The 8,631-nt window shown below is 26.1% G+C and overlaps 1 long non-coding RNA gene across 3 annotated transcripts; it reads right to left on the reverse strand.

Moving 5' to 3' along the window:
- Positions 1–373: 373 nt before the first annotated feature.
- Positions 374–1,485, reverse strand: LOC135931795 (uncharacterized). Of its 3 annotated transcripts, XR_010573164.1 has the most exons (4): positions 1,072–1,485; positions 871–1,025; positions 672–824; positions 374–626 (listed from the first exon to the last, which is right to left on the reverse strand). It is a non-coding gene; the product is annotated as an uncharacterized LOC135931795 (long non-coding RNA). The 3 variants fall into 3 exon arrangements; XR_010573165.1 differs by having other exon boundaries at positions 672–991; XR_010573163.1 differs by having other exon boundaries at positions 672–1,025.
- Between the last annotated feature and the right edge of the window lie 7,146 nt (positions 1,486–8,631).

Raw genomic sequence — 8,631 nt, forward strand, 5'->3', positions numbered from 1 at the left:
TAAAAATTCTAACCAATAAATAAAATTTAATATTTTATAACCTATTACAGAGGTTATGAAATATTTATATTATCTCAAGACAAATGATATATCATCAGAACCTATATCATCACAACCTGACAATGATTCTCCATTAAACATTTTTAATAGCATTATATAAATTATTTATTTTTTATAAAAATGTATTTTGTATATTTTTAATAAATGATGTTGTAAGATATTAGAATTGATATTATTTTAAGTTTGAGGTTCATTCCTCAAGATTTTAAATAGCTCAAGAGGCTACACCTAGAATAGTGTCCATATTAAGATTTAATATATTAAATAAATTTTTCTTAATATTCAATCTATTTATTTATATCATTTAATAACATAATTGTCTATAAAAATTAAACATGTAACACAATTTAATATAAAATATTTTCATAAATAAATTTAATACAATATAAATATAAAAATTTAATAATTTATAAAATTTTTATATTTGTCTCTAATAATTTTTGATTCCATTGAAGTAGAATTATTTTCCCTGCTAGGTAAGAAAGGTCTTGTAGTGATGTTTATCATTGTTGTATCTAATTTGGATGATTACATAAAGCAGGCAGATCAAGTGTATGGTTCACCAACTATTAATATATTTTTAAGATATAATAAAATTAATAGAATGTAACCTCTATATAAAGAGCTATTTCTAAATACTCCACCATCACTCTGCTTTCCATATGCTCCCACATCTATAAAAATAAATTGATATAGATATGTTTTCCATCTATAGCCCCAAAACAATTTGGAAATCCTGATTGAAGCAGGAATTCCTGGGAAAACTAAAGATAAATAAATATTAATCTTGATTTATTATAATAAATTTACTCTTTTCCAATCATTTTTATTAGGTCTCAGCATGTGAATATGTACAGCAACAGCATAATTACAAATTCCTGTACACACTTATTTCACAATATAAGCTATACAGGATTTTGAAATCCTTGAGCTATAAAGTTGTGTAAATTATACACCATAAATACCTATTATATAAATGATTAATAATGTATTTAATTTATTTTATTTTACCTCATCTTGCATAATTATAAAATTGAGAATGTGTTAAATCGCCTTTATTATTAATATATTCAGAAAAAAAAGATTTCTTTAAACATATATTTGAGATGTCTTGCTCCTCTTCCTTTCTTTATTTTTTTAAAGGAAATATAAGGCAAGTAATTTTTTTTTGTTTTAAATTTAAAGGTTTCATAATAAAATTAAACTTACCACATCAATTTAAACAAGGCTGCATTTACGTTTTTATAAATGCATTTTGAAACGCTGCGTTGCAACGTTAAATTTCTGCGCACTATTATACTATGCATATATTTATAAGTAGTAATGCTTGAAAGTAACATCTTATATCCTATTTAGAAAATAAAAAAATTATCCTGTTTCAAAATAAAAAGGAATAACAATCTAATCTTTAATTAATTTACAAAAATTATTTTTTTTTAAAAAAACTATTGTTTTTCTTTTAGCTGTTTATTTTTTATTTGTGTTGTGTTTAATTTAATTTTTAGTAAAATCACGGATAACTTTATCAGCCATTTTTTCCAAAAAAAAAAATAAACTTGAGCCAAATAAATTTAAGAAAAAAATTGCTGGTGGCTTTGTGTCATAATTTAGATTCGAAATACAATTTTATAAATATTTTAGCCTGTGTCTAAAATTTACAAAAAAAAAAAATTTGATTCACAAAATTTTCGAAACTTTAAAATAAAAAATAAATATATAAGCTATTTTAAAGATAAAAAATAAATACGTGTCCTAAATATAATTCAAGAAAATTTTATAAATTTCAAAAATTTAGTCATACGGATTTCGTAAAAAATTTTACGAAAGTTTTGAAGTTTCTCGAATTTTTCTTTGGATTAGGCATTGAATCAAATAATTTTCTTGCTTCTAAGGGCCGAATACTAAGGTCTGTGAATCGGAATCTTTTGATATCCTAACTTTATTAATGATCCTTATAAATCAATTTTGAATGATTAATATAAATGGTCTTAAGGCAACTAGGGGTAGGGGAATAGAAAATCTCCCCTAAAGTTTGCTAATACAAAATTTAACACTTATTTTTACTCCCCCTCCCCACCCTCACTCCCATTTTCCAATTCAAACTATCCGATAAAAATTATAACGAAAAAAAGCCACCCTAAAGACGCCCCCTCCACTCCTGGATACGCCTATGACTCAAGTTAGCGTTGCGTTTGTTTTTCTCAGCTGTAAATTTATGGGAAAAAAAAATCTTGAAAATATTTTGAATGTACTAGCTCACAAATCGATTTTGGGGGGAAAATATATTATTCTAAATAAGTATCCTGCGCTTATAATACGTAAATATATTTTTCTATGTCAAATAATCAAATAAGCGTTTAAGAGTAGTTTTGAATTATTATAACCAATTTTTAAAGGTTTTAAACCAAACCGATATTATTAATTTTTACCAACCGACCAAACTCGAGCCATTTTATTTTTAATCTGAACTTGATCCAATATTCTTTACGGTTCATATCCATGCGCTCATAATAAATTTTCTAATTTGTTTTGCTTAAAATATAAAATATGTTAAAGATGATTTTATCACGATTTTGTACTTCCCTAGTGACTCGTTTATTTTTATATCACATCATAGTATATAATATTAACAAAGTCATAGTTTCTACAAATTAATCTAAACTTATCTTTTTAATTTGATTATTATATATTATTAAGGAAGTCATGATCAATTGACTAAACGGCCTCATGAAACAAAATTTCGAGGAATTAGATTATATAATTTCGGTTCTCTTATTCGTAATTTTAAAATAAAAATCATATAATTTAAGTTCTCTTATTCATAAATTTACTGATGAAGCTATACAAATATGTTTATTTTTAGTGATATCAGATAAAAATGCATCTAATTTAATTTTAAAAACTCTAGAAACTATATCAGGTCTATCGGCAGGATTTTTTCCGTTAAAAAGATTTTCAGATATTTTGGGCCATGTGCGAGTAAAAGTTATAATAAGATTAAAATCCCATTTAACTAATGTATTTTAGCTGTGTAGAGTATTTATTCTATAAATTTCGTCAATTTTGCCATGAACTTTAGAACTACTTTTAATTTATGTTTATTAATTTTTATATGGATTTTTCATATAAATTATATAAATACTAAAATTTCTATGGTTGATATTGGCTGAAATATATTGGGTAAATACTCTACACATGCCAGAATACATTTCTGGTTAAACCGAATATTGAATTTTTAAAATCGCCATCGGTAAAAGATTCAAAATCAAGAGATTCCGAATCCCTACGAATTTCAAATCCCATACAACCAGAGTTGTTAAAAGATACTTTTTACATAGATCTAAATACAGATACAACGTCTAAAATAATATCTAGAAACAGATTATTTAATCAAAAATCTATCTAGATACAGATACCACATTTTTATATCTAGATACAGGATCTAGATACTTGTATCCAGATCCTTTAACAACTCTGCATACGACATATATAAAGATGTTTTAATTCATAGATAAATTAGTTGTTAAAAATTAAGATAAAATTATTTGTTTATCAACCTCCCTGCTTACCTTCTTCATTAAGTAAAATAGTTTACGTTCATTTCTTGATTACGATTATTAATATGTGGACCCGGCCGGCCGCCGACTTTTTTAGTTACGCCGAAAACGCCGCCTTTATGAAAATCAAGCCAGCACGCCGTTGATTTTTATATCAGCGGCGCACGGCAAGTGCATAATTTTTTTAAAAATATTTTATACCTTTTTATTCTAATAATTGGTCAACATCACTGTTGTAATTTTTTTTAATGTCTAGCAGGATTTTGATGAATTCCTATTTTCTACATATTTTAAATTCATAATTATATTGGCGTCTTTATAGAATTCAATCAATCAAAAATCTAAAATTTCAAAAGTTACCATAATTTTACATATTTTTAAATTGGATGCATCTACATTTAATAAATCTATAAATAATTTTAGTTTTATAATAATAAAATAAAAAAATTTATTTGTGTGGAAATTTTTTGGTTTCTCACACTTAAAAAGAGATAATAAAACAATTTCCTATAATTAAACTTACCTTAAATAATTTTATGTATTTAATTTTCATTTTCTTATGGTATAAATAACTTATAAAAATTTAATTTTTTAAATATATTCAATAATAAAGGAATATACCTTAATAGTTGTATTTTCTATTATCTCATAATAAATAGTTTGATCCTTTAATATAATTATATTAAAAATAATTTTAATTTACATTATAAATTTCAATAATATTAAATCCGCAAGTTGGCGTTTATTATTTGATATGCTGAAATAAATGTCTTTTTTCTTAAGAATTTTCAACTAAAACAAAAACGTGCTAAAATATTATATCGACAGGAAAAATAGAGCTTAATTCATTTAATGCTGAATTAACTGAAGCATTTTTTTGTAATCTTAACAATGAAGAGCATGGCTTCACATCTATTTTTTTATCATTGCCTTTTTAATTAAAGGCCCTTCTGGGGATTTAAAGATACATCTCAAGTCTCAACCAAAATTACTTAGTTAACACTTTATAAATATTTTCTTACTTACATATATTATATATTTGAATACTTAACAAGTTACAAGCACAATTAAACTTTTACATAATATTTGTAAAATCATTAAATCAATTTATTTATTTTAATTTTAAGCTATAAGTCAATTCTCATCTCCCATCAAATTTTATAAACATATTTGATCATAATTATATTTTTTGAATTTTAATATGTAACATTTTTCAAATAAAATTATTGTATATTTCAATTTCGTATTCAAATATTCCTTTATGGTGTTAAAAATATTTCTTAACCCCTCCTCCCCTTGAAAATCTTTTGTCTGCCAACCCCCAATGAATAAACCTAGAATCGGGCTTGATATATATATATATATACTCACATTATATATTATTGCCAAAGTAATTTAACGTTACCTGAGAGTGATTATTATTTATAAGCTTTAGAATATTTAATGTGGATCCATTTGTAATTTTAAGTGTATTAGATGTAAAAGTTAGAAAATAATCTATAATAATTAACATAATTTTGTTGAAATGGATATAGCTTACTTGTTGTGATTGTAATCTTGTAATATTCCAATAATATTAGGTTAAAAAATATAGGTAAATAAATGAATGCAATCGTGTTTATGAAATATTTATATAAATATGATTATATAATATAAATATAAATTAAACATTTACTATAATACTGTTAGATAAATCAAGAAATAGTCACTTGGTATTTTTGAATATCATATGACACAAAATAATATTGTACATCGTAATATTAACAATATACTTTATCAGCGAATTACTTTGTTTTCAATTATACATAGCCCTCCACCATGTTTATTATGGTAATTCGGTTTATTAAAATGAACCTTTAATGTTATAAGTGAGTAATGATATATAAATTTTCTAAATTATTATATTTTATATAAAAGTATATTTTTAATATAAAAAACGCCAACTTGCGGATTTAATATAATTGAAATTTAAATTGTAATTGTTAGATTTAATAAAATAATTTTAAAATTTTTATTTATTAAATTTATTTAAAAAATATTTGACTAAAAAACAATATATTTCTGTTCTTTATATAGTATATAAAATCAATTTATATATAAAAAAAATCTATTAAATAATTTATACAAAACTATTGAGTGAGGTTAATATCAATTTAGTTTAAAGAAAATTATATCATTAAATATACAGTTGTGTTAATAAAATGAATGCGACATATAACAAGTTGTTATATATTTTAAACATATAAATTTGAAACCAGTTTTTGTTTTAATATTTATTTTGAAAAATTTTTGAAATCAAGGAAATGGGAATGTATTGCCATAAATATCATTTTCTTCCCTGGTATTTTCCATTTCATTAACATCATTGTCTGACTCTGCATCACTTTCAACGATTTGGATACCCATATGCGATGCCATTTTAAATTATTAACAGGTTTTAGGTTTATAATAGAAATTGAAAATATAAATTACAAATTTTTTTTTTTTTAAAGTTTTATTTATTTATTTCACATAACACTTAATTAAAAATATTATAATTTATAAAATATAATTATTTAATTAAAAATAAAATTCTATAATTGAGTCCCCAAAAAGGAACCATAATTGTGTCTAAAAATTTCTATTTGAATTTTTTGTCGAATAAAAAGGAATTCTCTTGGTTAATTTGTGAAAAGTCGTATTTTATTAGCAAGATTTTTTAAAAACAAAAATGTTGAAGGCGAAAAATGCCCGTTAGTAGAAGTCACAACTGGAGTGAATAAAAAGTTTTTAAAATTTTTGTATTTGTTTATCTTTTTAATTTCAGCCTGTGTTATTAAATTGAAATTTATGTTTGAAGGGAATGATGAAACACACGTGTAGTCCCATATGAGTGATTTGCCGAGGGCCCAAGGTATGGTTGTCATACCATCATGTCTTATACCATCTACTTGAGATAAATTTGATGGTTCGAGATTGTTAGGAATGTGTGCAGCTGTTAAGCTTCTATTTATTATATGGTTTACAGCTGTGGCGTTGATGTCGCCCTTGACTAAAAATGCAATTTAAGCCATGTCTACCCTTTGAATCAATGGGTCATTTGACGCAGGCATGAGGCTGTACTATATCGCAACCTAGACGTAAACCAATGGTTGCTCTCAGTTGTTCATCTGATAAGAGATTACCAAGGTTGCGACTAGGGAGTGATTCTAACCATTCATGACCACCAAGTCTGTCAGATAATTGAAGGAGTTGAATGCAATCTAAAGGTGGATTGACTGATATATCTGTCTGGTATTTAGAGATTAAAGGTGTGAAAAAATTTTTGTGTGTGATGATTGATGGTAATACGGTGTTAATGGGTGTGTTTGCCTTCCATTTGTCAATAGCGTCGTCTAATAAACGATCGGTAGGGCATATGAAGCCAGAAATAATAGAATTGTTAGATAATCTAGATGATACGAATGATGATAAGGATAAAAGATTGAGCGGAAAAAAATCTAAATCTCCTAGTTTAGAAGGTAGCTGAGGAAGTGACCAATTGAATGAGTTTAAATTTATGTTTAAAATTTTTTCCAGAAATATTTTAAATTTATCCTGAATTTTAGATATGAATTCATTGTTTTTGAAAAAAGATGATGATCGGAAAATATGCATAAATTTAGGTATGTACAGGCATTTGCGAATTAAAAATAAAGATTGATGAGCTGGTAGGAGACTAAGAATGTGCTCCATACTGTAAAAGCTTTTAAAAATCTTGTTGAGAAAATCTTCCGATTTGGTCGCATTAGCTAATGGGGACCCAAGTAAGGTTAAGCTGTCAGGAGCAATAATTTTGTAGCCTTCCAACTTTTGTGGCTTATTGTTTAAGAAACATAATTCTGTTTTATTTATGTTGAGTACCAGGCCGATAGCTTGGGAATTGATTTCCAGGTGTTTTAAGGCGCTTAGTACATTAGCTGAAGGGCCACATATGGTCCCATCGTCTAAATACCATAGATTAAGATCTAGGTTAAAATTTTGTTTAATTTGGTAGATGAGATGATGGATTCCAAAACAAAAAAAAAGAGGTCCTAATGGATCCCCTTGTTGGATGCCCTCTTGGGATAAAATCTGATAAGATCCATATGTCAAAGGCGTCTGAAAACCATATGAGGATTCAATAAATTTAGAATAACAGGGAAATGTTTCATAGAAGAATTTTAAAAATGAGGTACGATGTAGGCTATTGAAGGCATTTTTAAAATCTTGTTTACATATTACAGAATCAGGTGGTGGGTTTTCTAAGTAAATTCTTAATGCATGAGCCGCTATTTCACAGCCACCCTTGATCCTAAAACCTAGTTGATAAGAATTTAATATGTTGACAGCATCATGTTTGATGTGTTCAATTATGATTTTGGCTATTAATCTTCTGAAAAAGGAGCCTACTGCAGACGGGTACCACCATCTGGCTTAGATAAAGCAATTAGACGTGCACCAAAAAGGATTTGGTGAGTTTGTATTGGAATATCATTATTTATTATGTTATTACAAAAAGTTGTTAAAACCTTGATGACAGAACTATGGGAAGGATTTTTTGGATTAATTAAGTATTGAAAATAGGAGGGTCTGAAACCATCAAGACCACCTGCTGAGTTTTTATTGAAAGAATTGATAGCATTGACAATTTCATCACTGGTAAAAATTACAGTCTGGTGGATTGGAGAGATGGGTAGATTATCTGTAGAAGCTTCAGGATGTAGTTGTTTCAATAGTTGTAATGTTTCTTCATTGATAGGAGAAAGATGGTTATCTGAGGATATGAGTTTAATTGCACCACCTATGTCATCTTGATCTATTTTATTTGATATAATTTTGCATTTGTGTGTTATATCATCTACTTGCTTTTTAACATTATGATTGTAGTTAATCATTTGAATATAGTCAAAATTATCAATGTTCGATTTTATTTGTTCATGTAATGGGGTCTCTTTGTTAGCAGGACGTATAAGACATTTATGAGAGAAGGTTAATAAATCGTCCCATGATTTTA

The sequence above is a fragment of the Gordionus sp. m RMFG-2023 genome, chromosome 1, assembly GCF_954871325.1.
Source record: "Gordionus sp. m RMFG-2023 chromosome 1, tfGorSpeb1-WG-v2, whole genome shotgun sequence".
NCBI lineage: Eukaryota > Metazoa > Nematomorpha > Gordioida > Chordodea > Parachordodidae > Gordionus > Gordionus sp. m RMFG-2023.